Source organism: Callorhinus ursinus, unplaced genomic scaffold (genome assembly GCF_003265705.2).
Source record: "Callorhinus ursinus isolate GAN/ISIS: 27379988/994484 unplaced genomic scaffold, GSC_fseal_2.0 scaffold12, whole genome shotgun sequence".
NCBI classification, from domain to species: Eukaryota; Metazoa; Chordata; class Mammalia; order Carnivora; family Otariidae; genus Callorhinus; species Callorhinus ursinus.
Genome location: NW_027397074.1, coordinates 63,733,281 through 63,745,883, shown reverse-complemented (window position 1 = coordinate 63,745,883; position 12,603 = coordinate 63,733,281). Strand labels below are relative to the sequence as shown.

Below are 12,603 nucleotides of genomic sequence, written 5' to 3'. Positions count from 1 at the left end.
CATGTAGTTATTTTCCAATTTTGCAAGTGCAAGCAATATTTTAGTGAATATCCTTGTACATACATTATTTCACACATGAAGTGGAATTGCTGGATTAAAGGGAGGTGCATTTTAAATTCTGATAGACACAGTCAATTTCCTTCCAGCAATAGATTTCTTCAATGGCAAATCACTTATGAAAATAGCAAACCCGTGGAGCAAGCTGAACATCTGTTTTCTTATGCAAGAACCAAGTGGTTTAAAGCTTTACATTTTAAGGCTATATCTATAACCAGAGTGATAAGGCCAAGATTATTCAAGAGCTATTTCAAATGAAGCATATGTCTTTAAAATTAGCCATAGTCGGACGCCTAGGTGGCTCAGTCGTTAAGCGTCTGCCTTCCGCTCAGGTCATGATCCCGGGGTCCTGGGATCGAGCCCCGCATCGGGCTCCCTGCTCCATGGGAAGCCTGCTTCTCCCTCTCCCACTGCCCCTGCTTGTGTTCCCTCTCTCGCTGTGTCTCTTTCTGTCAAATAAATAAATAAAATTAAAAAATAAATAAATAAAATAAAATAAAATTAGCCATAGTCCATAGAGTACAATTGTCGGGGAACAAATTTTGAGGACAAATTTGGGTGCCTTTGTTTTTAACTAGCATTAAGTTCATAAGCAGGGTAAATTTGGAAATTTTCTGTCAGTGGGATCAACAAATATGGTCTAATCATTTTTCTGAATATTTCCCCCAGTGTTTTATTCTTTTACATCAACAAACAATATTTGACAAATATTTACTGAATATCTATTATGAGTCAGGTACTGTTAGATACTGAGCATGACAGTGAATATGACATGGCCTCTGACTTCTATTAGAAAAGCCTCATACAGAGAGAACAACATGTTAAAAAAAAAAAAAAGGCAGTCAAGTGGTACAGATGTGTTAACAAGGACCAGTGGATGGATATACGAAGAAAAATATCACTTGTATCTGAGGAAGAAGAAAAGACTTCATAGAGGAGATAGCACGTGACCTGAGTTTGACAAGTTGATGTTCAACGTGCACACGGAAGATGGGGCTGACATGAGGAAGCAGACACCAGGAGGATGAAAACATTTGTCATAGTCCATGAAAAAAATTCAGAATAGTCACAGAGATAGACATAAGTAAACACACAAACACATGTATGTGTGTATATACAAAATATATATTATATCACATATAGGATATATATATATAATACACCATGTATTATATACATCGTATATATTTATACTTACATATAAAACTGTGGAAGGGTAAGGGATAAAACCATGGATTACTAGGGAGGGTAAGGGATAAAACCATGGATTGGGGAGGGCAAGGGAAGAACCAGAAAAGGAATGCATCTTGAGACAAGGTTGGAAGGGAAGTTAAAGACTAGATCCTGAAAAAGCTCTGTATGATATATTAAGATATTTTGACTTTGTATCTCCTAAGACCAAGCAGTGCACCACTGCCCATACTGATAACGCTAAATCTGTTACAGTTTCACATTCCATGAACAATTCAGCTCTGGGGTGGCTGAGGGTGCAGGAAAACTCCCAACCAGACAAGTCCCTCTGAACAAGTAATCTCATCCATTTACACAAGGATACATATAATTTTCTATGTGTGCCATGATAAAGGGAAAGGTAAAGACAAATGGGTAGGTAATAGGCTACTTAAGCTCCTAAATCACATGCAGTTTGGAAAGATCACTAGGAAGTGCATAAAAGATAAAGAAGGTTTAAAGGCCAAGTACTGAGTTGAGAATTGATAATAAAAAGGTACAATTAATTTCTCCCAGGAGGTAAAAGGATGGCACCCACATTTTGGCTTCATTGACCAAGAGAATAATAATGCCTTTTGCTGAGTTTAAGGGCAAAAGATGAGAAAGAGCTTTTGCAAGAAGGATGAGTTGAACATTAGAGTAGTCCTTGAATGTCAAATACCAGAGGGACACATTAGTTACACATGAGATGCCCATAGAGATATCGAATGTGAACATTGGCTATATGTGTCCTTAAAATCAAGTATTAGAAACTGTAGATACTGCAATTATCCTGTTCCCATTAGAAACTGCCCTAACTGTGAATAACAACTATATGGAAAGTGGGTTAAACAAGATTGAGAATTTCTGGCCATGTAGCTTGACCAATCTGGAGTTGGATATTCCAGACTTGATGCTTTAGCTCCAGGGTAAGATCAATGACCCAGACACCCTAAGAGTTTCCAATGCACTATGTTTTCTGGTGGTTTCCCACTTTAAAGTCACCACAAGGTCATAAAACGGCTGCTGTAGTCCTAGCCAAAACATCCACATTCCAGAGAGGAAGAAGGAGAAAAAGGAAAGGACAAAGGCCAGTTGAGTTTAGTCATTCTGTTACGATTTCCCAGAGACATTAAACTTGCCTCCAGAATGAAGCTGGACCCTTTGGGGTGACTGAAGTCTAGAGAGCCTGGAGAAAGAAGGTATCCCCACGGGAAGAAGCCTTTGTATGTACAGAAAGGCGACTTGCAAAAAATAAGGTTTCACATACACCCCCGCCCCCCCCCCCGCACCGGGCTTTCATTTGCATCTGATCAGCTAGTCATGCATTTGTTCGCTTCCTCATAATGGACTGTGCCCAAACACATTTCTAGATGCTGGGAGCATGAAGAAGTGCATCAATCAAAATAAAATAGTAAGTATTGAAAATAGTTTCAAGTATATCTGAATCATAAAGTTTGTACTAGTGGTTATCCTTATTTATTAATGCCTTTCTATACGCTCAGCATACCATAAGAAAGGAGAAGCACTGTGATGTAACTAATATAGATCTTGAGTTTTTTACAAGTACAAATTCTGGTTGAAGGAAAGGAGATAAAAGACCAAGGGCCTGAGCTCTTTTTTGGATCACCACATGTCAACGGTGTTAATCTCCGCAGCTATGGTCATGGCCAAATGGTTGTGCTACCTCCCAGATTAGAGGTTCTTTCCAGCTGACAACTAAGAATTTATGTCAACATAAGGGGTGTCAGTGAGATGAAAAACAAAACTAGAACATTCTATGCTGTCTTGGTGTTGCGTGAGGACCTTTTAATTCTAGCAAAAGTTGCAGTGCATTTGTGGTGTTTGCTGGTAAACTTGCCTCGTAAACCAGTGTTGGTTTGTACTCTGGCATTCTCACTGCCAAATGTTAGTACAACAACAACACTGGCTAACTATTGCATTTCCTTCCAGAAAAACCATTCGATAGTCCTTGTCTAAGGAATGGCCCATTCAGTAAAAATCATTGCAATCATGACTATTATATAAACAGATCAACTTCTGACATTTCTGCCTTTAAAAACATCATACCCACCAATCACCCTACTCCTTTTAACGGTTTTCCTTTTGTGACTCAGACGTTTCCTTTTCAATTACCATCCTATTTTCCTTTTAATTAACACTTAGTGGAAAATGCTATGACAATGTTATGAAAATAATCCCACACAAAACCTTTAAGAATTTTATTTTCCATTAGCCTCCATTGTGAGAGTTGTTTTCATGTCTTCTGAAAGGCACATTTAATCGACCAAGAATCACAGTAGTTTAGGAGATGAGGGGATATTTGTGTGCATTCTCTCAGCTCAGAGACAATACGCCACAGATCTCCCCAAGCTGACCACATCTAGTGAGTAGTTGGGTGCTTCACACCTGATGGCTTTCTTTGGTTTCTTAATAACAACGATTGCATTTTTCAAGTGATAAATATTCTTGACAGCTCAGGTAACTTTTCAGATTTTTTTTCTACTTTTGGCAGGACTTGTATCATCTTTTTTGGGTTTATCTGTTCTTCCTGCCTTCTATTTTCTTCCCTGCTTCCGACAGCTAAGAAATATAGAATATGTCTTTTACTTTCATTCTCAAACTTTCAGGCCTTCACAAAAAGTAGAGAAAAATGTCTGAAGTTAATGAAAGGCAATTTTTCCTTCACCCACTGGAGAAATTGAAAATATGACCTTTCGAAAAGACATATACAGAGACAGCTTAAAGTCTGATAAAATCTATGTCAAATTAAGTGATCCCCCATCCCATAATTGCTCTTCAGGTGGTTGAGCTCCATCAGGATTACTCAGGACCCAGACTAGCTTGAGCAATTTACAAATACTTTCTCCCTTTTCCCTGTGAATTACCCCTTAGTTTTGGCCCCATTACTTCTCCCTGTCATTTTCCAGCTTTCACGCATTTGCAGACTAAATTACTCGTCAGACATGAGGAACCTTGAACACCAATTTCATGCACAGAAAGTTGAAACGAAGAAGCTCAGAGCAATGTCTCTTTTACTTGAAAAGAGCATCTTTATTTCTGTGCCAAGAAGAAAATACGTGCCCTGTTCTGGGTTTATGTCTCACTAATAATTTAATCTGCACTTAGTCTCATTTTTAAATTGTAAAATAGGGATAAATAATCATTTTAGAGTGGTTTCGAGATTGGAGAAAGGTCCTTTTATATGATCAATAAAAGAGGTTATAGTAGGAATAATAAGATGAAGCAAATGACTGTCTAGCACTTTCAGCAACATAAAGGGCTTTCACATGCAGGTTTCATATTATATATTTTTTAATTTGCCTTCACAACAATCTCAAGAATTAGATAGCTAGTAGATACCACAGATACGGGAAGTCAGAAAATTCAAGTGATTTGATCAAAGGTCACACACTTTGAAGGAATCAAAACCTTGACTAAAACAAGGACATCTGATTTCACTCCCCAGACTGTCTATGCATTCAAAATAAAATAAAATTTGACTAAATCTGTTTATCTTCATTCATAAAATACTATTGTTCTGATCATTGAAAAATAGACTCTAAAAATGAGAAAAGTCTTATATTCCAGTCTTTCACTCTATCCATAAATCTTTTTCACAACATATCAAATCCTCTGAATTCTTCTTAAATGCCAGTGTCAGAGAGCATCCCACCTTTTATATGGCAGCCTGTTTCACTGTTTGAGTTATCCTATCTTTCGTGGAACCAATTTTTTCTACCCCTCATCTTCAAAGCCCCGATGCCATTTGCCCTCTCTATGTAGGGCATTCTGCCTGGCATTTGGTTACATTCTTCAGATGGATCTTTCACCCTAGCCTTCCAGATAACTACTGTATGATGGCTCTGCATATATTTTAAAATAGGTTTTCTCTCTGTTCTGTCTTCTCTTAGGTAAATTCCCCCAAATCCTGATATGAGACATTTACCTGCTTCCTCTCTAGCCTTGGCATCTGTTTTTTGAACATTTCCTAATTGTCAAAAGAGCATCCAGGAGCACCTGGCTGGCTCAGTCGGTTAAGCGGCTGCCTTCGGCTCAGGTCATAATCCCAGGGTCCTGGGATCGAGCCCCGCATCGGGCTCCCTGCTCGGCGGGGAGCCTGCTTCTCCTCTCCCTCTGCCTGCCTCTCTGCCTACTTGTTCTCTCTCTGTATCTCTCTGCCAAATAAATAAATAAAACCTTTAAAAAAAAAAAAGAGCATCCAGTTGAAACGCCAGCTCTCTTCTCTAGAAGACATTGGAGGAGTCAGATATTTAAAACCTCAACCAGAAAACCAAAGCCCAGACGGCTAAGTAATTTGTCTAAGGACACAAAGTTTGTGGCCCAGGACTCCTCGATCATATCCAGTAATATTATTCTATTATCATCATGATACTAATGATTCTCCCTTCTTAGATCTGCAAATATGAAATGCTGAAAAGTCACTGGGATGTTAAAACAGTCACCGAAAGAATGTTCTCAGTTGATTCTGCACTAAATTGGTCATTTGGTGTACCTTTTTCTTGGGGTTAACCCCTGAAAAATGTCAGGGCTCCCACAGAAGCAATCTTTGCACTTTCACAGAAAATCACCCCCTAGACCATTATAGTCTACATTATAGGTCAAACGATATCATGCATTCTACTTCCAGCAAAAATTACTTGCAAGACTATAGTTGAATCTCTGTTGCTGACCTTCTGAATGATTTAAGGAATATCTTAGATGTCTCCCAGTTACTAAAATTAGCCTACCTGGGGTACTAGAAAAAAGAATATTATATACTTACAGTGTATTTCTAAGATCTTGGTACAAGGAAGTATTAGATATACAAATATTTATTAACTGGTATAATTGAGGAATAGGTTGTTTTGATTATTCCTCAAGGTTTCCGGCTGAGCATTCATCTCCTCACGAAATAAAATGGCTGGGGCAATGCAAAGATTTGCCACAGAAAGTCTCCTTTATGTGTGTATAATGGCAGGGTTTTTTTTTTTTTTAAGACTTTATTTATTTGACAGAGAGAGACACAACAAGAGAGGGAACACAAGCAGGGGGAGTGGGAGAGGGCGAAGCAGGCTTCCCGCCGAGCAGGGAGCCCGATGCGGGGCTCGATCCCAGGACCCTGGGATCATGACCTGAGCCGAAGGCAGACGCTTAACGACTGAGCCACCCAGGTGCCCCTACATGGTTTTATTTTTAAACAATGTGTTTTAAAACAGGTGGTTACCAGAGGGGAAGAGAGTGGGGGGTCGGGTGAAATAGGTGAAGGGGATTAAGAGTATACTTGTCTTGAACACCGAGGAATATATGGACTTGTTGGACCACGATATTGTACACCTGAAACTAATGCAACACTATCTATTAACTACACTGGAATTACAATTAAAAAAATAAATATGGTAATTCTACAGACTAAAATCTGACAGCAAGATAACCAATAACAATATTAATACATTTTAAAAGTTTAAGTAGGCACACAGGAAAAATAAATCCTCTAAATTTTACATAAGTAGAAAGCTTAAAGAATGAATAGTAATAATATCAAAATTTAAAAATCAGAAAAATAAGAGGTCTGAGGTGTTTCTGAGAAATACCAGAAGCTTAAAAAGTATTTGTGACGGTCATAATTAAAATGCTATAGACTGTCCATCCATCCCAGCTTTAACGTCTTAGAGGCTATGATTAATATGCTTATATAATTAAAGCTACCTTCTAAAAATCTTTATTCCCTATGGATTAAGATCACTGAAGTCTCTAAAAACAGATTTCTTCTTCTTTTTTATTGTAACAATAATACATATTCAACTTGGAAAACTGGGGGAAGCATATCCACAAAAATTAAAATTATTAACTCTGTTACTCAAATGAGACCAGTGAGAATTCTGCCCTTTATCCATTTAGCCTTTATATATGCCTAGATGTAAACACGAAATATTCGGGTCATATGATATGTGACATATATATAGTGTAACTTTTTTTTCACTTGTGAAAATACCACAAAGACTTCTCCCTACTTTTTAGTATTCTTCAAAAATGACTTTACTAAAAATACTGTTGAGACATTATTATGGATATATCAAAATGTGTTTAGCTCCCCTATGATGCATTGTTTCCATTTATTGTAATTCAACTTCTTTCTGGTAAACAATATTGTGTATACATGTAATGTATGTTTTATATACATATATACACATACATATGGGAGCATAAGATAGAGCTATCTTAAAGTTTCTTGGTGCATATTACTAAAACACCTTACAGAATTTAATGATTTATACTCCCACCAGACAAATATGGAATGCCTGTATTTTTTTAACTTGTTCTAACTTGCACCTATCATTATTATTATTAAGAGTACTGTGGTAAACAGGAGAATAGTCCCCCAAAGATGTCTTTGTCCACATCTCCAAAACCTGTGAATATGTTCCCTTACATGGCCAGAGGGACTCTGCAGATGCGATTAAGATGTGAGATGGGGTGATCATCCTGGATTGTCCTAGTGGGCTCAGTATGGTCACCAGAATCGTTATAAGAGGGAGACAGCCTCAAGGAATCAGAGTAGGCATTGTGACAGCAGAGGCAGAGAAGATGTGGTGACCAAAGCAGAGGACAGACAGGGAGAGATAAAGACGTGGCACTGTTGGCCTTGAAGATGGAGGGAGGAGCAACAAAAAAAAAAAAAAAAAAAACCGCAGGTAGTCTTTGAAAAGCTCAAAAGGCCAGGAAATAGACTGAAATAGATTCTTCCCTAGAATTCTTAGGATACAGGAACACAGCCCTTCTGATCTCCGAACTGTAAGATAATACGTCTGTGTTGTAAATTAGTGGTAATTTGTTACAACAGCAATAGAAATTAACACAGCTGCTGTCATTGATTGTGGTTATTGTTAAATTATTGCAGGTCATCTTTTACACTATAAATACATTGTCTTTTTTACTTTTACTTTCATGAGCATAAAAAATGCTTGACAGTACCCAGAGACCATCTGTTGATACCCACGTTAATAAAATCATAGCTCTTAATCAGTGGAAGAAGTAGGTTTCATTTACATCCTTGAAGACGTGTAGACTCAAAGACCATTAGCTCTCCAGGGGAGTTTAGAGACCATGTAGTCCCACAAAAACTAAGTCTTTTTACTCAGGAGGAATACTTCAAATTTTTGAAGAAGCGATGAACATTTAGGTGACAGATTCATTTCACTTAACTTTAATTCAAATTCATAATGAGAATCACAGTCGCCTGCTATGTAGACATGAAAGCAGAGCTCATCAAAGGACCTCCCAACAATACGACAAGTAGGAAAACCAGTCAGAACCTAGGAAGAAGTCACACCAAATAATTGATTGGGGAAGGCAACAACAAGTTCTTGCTAGGCTTTCCTCATGAAACAGAAGCTGGGTCCAGTCCCTATTTTACAGATATTGTGTGTTGTAACCAGACGCTGCTTTGGAATCAATCAGTAGCCTGCAATGCCCTGCACCAGCTTCTTTTAGGACCTTGTCAAAATGAGAATGATACCCTACTTTGAACAGGCCCAGTTTAATTGGCTTTTTTAAATAAACAATGAGATGGAAGCTTCTGGACACCAAAGAATGGAATTCTGTTAAAATGACTGTCAACCTATACCTTTCAATACTTACTCTTGTTCAAAATAACATTCCACCCTTGGCCAGCGAGTCTTCTGTTCTCAAATTTTTGAGCAGATACCAAGTAAACATGTTAGTCCAGGGTTTCTGAGAAGCAAACATCAAGATGGGAATAAATGTGCAAGGATTGTAATATGAGAAATGCCCATGTGAATGGAATAAAGAAGAAGTCAGAGAAGCCTAGGAAAGACTGAGATGAAAGTCTGACTTCAAACAAAGGAGAGAGCCCATCTTCTCTAGCCAGCCAGAGATGCCATGCTCTGGAAATAGGAATACCTGGATTCTACCTACCAACCCCGCGCCACTCTCTAAAAGTTGTGCAAATGTGGACAAGTGAAAATTCTCCAAGACTTAGTTTCTTTGGCAGCTGAACAGAGATACTAATAGTGTTCCCCTGCTATGGCTGTGCTAGTAAATGAAATAATGCATATAATTCTACTCAGTGATTAGCATTAAACTTTCAATAAATCTGGTTATTACTGGGTGGCTCAGTCGGTTAAACATCTGCCTTCGGCTCAGGTCATGATCCCAGGGTCCTGGGATCAAGCCCAATGTCGGGCTCTTCGCTCAGAGGGGAGCCTGATTCTCCCTCTCCCTCTGCCCGCCTCCACCCTGCTCGTTCTCACTCTCCCTGTTAAATAAAAAAATAAAATCTTTTTTTAAAAATCTGGCTATTACAAATATAACTTGATTAGCTCACTTCTCTTCTAGATAAAAGGAAAATGGCTTAAAAACAACATTTCTCTTTTAAGATGCAGCATAGGATAGTGAACAGTGCTATGAAGATATTCAGAAAGTGTGGGCTGTGCCATCCTACAGACCAGAGTTTCAGTCACATTTCTGCCCCCTGAAGCTTACTGACATATTGTAAATTAATTAAAATTCCTGAGACTTTCCTCATCTATAAAATAAGGGCAATAATAATATCTATAGCATATAGATATAGTTGTTTCAAGGATTAAATAAGGTAATAAATGTATTCAAAATGCCTACCCAGTACCTAGCACATACTAAGAACACAGTAAGTTTTAGTTATAATCAGCCATTGTTCTCTGTTACATATGATAATTTCATGGCTGATGAGTTAAGTAGAGTCATCAATTCCTAAAGCTAATAACTGCAAATTATTATCCTCAATGTTTTCATCATATTTTTAAAAAATGTTTTTTTATAAAATCTCTTTTCATGTTATTTTTCATTATTCACGTACTCAGTGGTCACACTTGTCATCCTTGCCAGGGGATGTGCCCATTTCAGAGGATGTGCCCTCAATGTGCCCATTTCAGCAGCTTTGTTTCTTTCTTCTTAGATTTTGCTTCTAAGCTGCTTAAGTGCTTGGTAACCAGAGATGCAAATTTAACTCAATTGTGAATAAAATAAGAATAAATATATTATGAATGAGAGGCTGAGAGATTTTCCTTGGGCAGAGTATTGAGCTTGATTACCAAGATGTCTTCCAAATGCATTTTAATCTCCAAAGGCCACCTTCCCAAGCCTCTTGACTCTGCAATATTTCCCCATAAGAACTGAGTCTCAAGCAGGTTGCAGTTGCTAACTATAGTCCTGTGCACATAAAAAAAAAAATGCCAATAATGGTTGTTAATTGAGTGAAATGGAAATAAGCTGAAACTTAGTAACATTATGGCCAGTCTTCTTTCAGTGTAAAGGTGTTACAGACTAAATTGTCTATAAATGTTCACATTATTTCTATCAATCGTGTCACATATCTGGTCATTCATCCTTAGGAACTTTGATTTTCTATCTTTTACACCAATGAAAAAATGAAAACTTTGCTAGTCCTGTGGCAATCCTCTGTGAGGATCCATTCCTGTGTCTGATTAGACAAGTATTGGTATATGAGCCTGCCTTTAGTCATGACAAACATTCAATATCCCTCTGCTTATTTGGTTTTAAAAAGGTTTGTGAAGTGTACATCTGGGTATTCTCAGCACTTCATTTTCCTTCTTTTCCAAGTGGCATTTAATACTAAACAAAAGCTGATCAGGGGTTGAGAATTATCCTTGGCCCCTTGTGTTTCCATGGTTACAGGTCTGTGTTGTTCATCTTCCGAATTCAGCCTCAATGACTTACACTACCTTTGTGACCCATGCTTATTAAATCTTGATTACTATGTTCCATCTGTGTTGGCCTCGTACTTATACACCACAATAGCTTCTAAAGGAGGCAGTCTTCCTACATTGTGATTGAAGCATCTGAACACAAACACCACTTTTTTCAGTATTTCTCACTTCTCATGACAGAGTCCACACTAAAATAACTGGCCCCTTTTCAAGTTACGCTTTGAGGAAAGTAACATCTTTTTAACCTCTTTTAACAATGCTATTCCTTCACAATTCTCTCCAATGTATGATTAATCATCCACTTTTCTACCTTCCCATCTAGAAAAACTATTATTTGTTTGTTTGTTTGTTTGTTTGTTTGTTTGTTTTATGGCCAGAGTAAGGAACAGATTAATGTAATCTAGAAAACATTGAAGCAGTGCTACTCAATTAATAGAACATTATAACACTAGTTAACAGAATCTATTTTGAAAATGAAAATATCATTCAATTCATTCAGGAGTGCCTGCTGCCCTCTGTAAGTAGATTTTAGAAATCTTAGATGAGACTATATGTAGAATAGAGAAAACTGAATTATCAAAGGAAGGTAATTAATAAGCAGTCTATGTCAGAATTAGGCATAGCTGCATGTACCAAGAGTAATAAAAATAATAATGATGTCTTTAGTAAAATAGATGTTTATTTTTCTCATAAAAGGATTCTAAAAGGCTTTTGGCTTTCGGCTCGGGGAGGCAAAGGTGCAACTTTCTTCGGTTGTCCCGAATCCGGGTTCATCCGACACCAGCCACCTCCGCCATGCCGCCTAAGTTCGACCCCAACGAGATCAAAGTCGTGTACCTGAGGTGCACCGGTGGTGAAGTCGGTGCCACGTCTGTCCTGGCCCCGAAGATAGGCCTGCTGGGTCTGTCTCCAAAAAAGGTTGGTGATGACATCGCCAAGGCAACCAGTGATTGGAAGGGTCTAAGGATTACGGTGAAACTGACCATTCAGAACAGACAGACCCAGATTGAAGTGGTACCTTCTGCCTCTGCCCTGATTATCAAAGCCCTCAAGGAACCACCAAGAGACAGAAAGAAGCAGAAAAACATTAAGCACAGTGGAAATATCACTTTTGATGAGATTGTCAATATTGCCCGACAGATGTGACACCGATCTTTAGCCAGAGAACTCTCTGGAACCATTAAAGAGATCCTGGGGACTGTCCAGTCTGTGGGCTGCAATGTAGATGGCCGCCACCCTCATGACATCATAGATGACATCAACAGTGGTGCGCTGGAATGCCCGGCTAGTTAACTACAAAGAAAAATGTTTCAATAAAGGATCATTTGACAACCAGTCGGGGGTGGGGGGGAAGGATTCTAAAAGTAGGTAGTCCCTGGAAGGAATAGCAGCTCTGTGGTCATGGGGACCCAGGCTTCTTGAACCTTACTGTCTCAGGATCTTTAGCAGGCTGATTCACAATCCAGTATGGTTGCTAGAGCTCTACTGCCATACCTACATTCCAGGAAACAAGATGGAGAAAGGGGAGGACTCTCTGAAACTCTACCCATCATATGTGCTTAATATCTCTTTGGCCAAAGCTTAGTTATATGGTCGCCTATAATGCAAA

The 12,603-nt window shown here is 38.4% G+C and overlaps 1 pseudogene; it reads left to right on the top strand.

Annotated features, from left to right (window-relative positions):
* Positions 1-11,734: 11,734 nt before the first annotated feature.
* LOC112818605 (large ribosomal subunit protein uL11-like) lies at positions 11,735-12,323 on the top strand (annotated as a pseudogene).
* Positions 12,324-12,603: the final 280 nt, after the last annotated feature.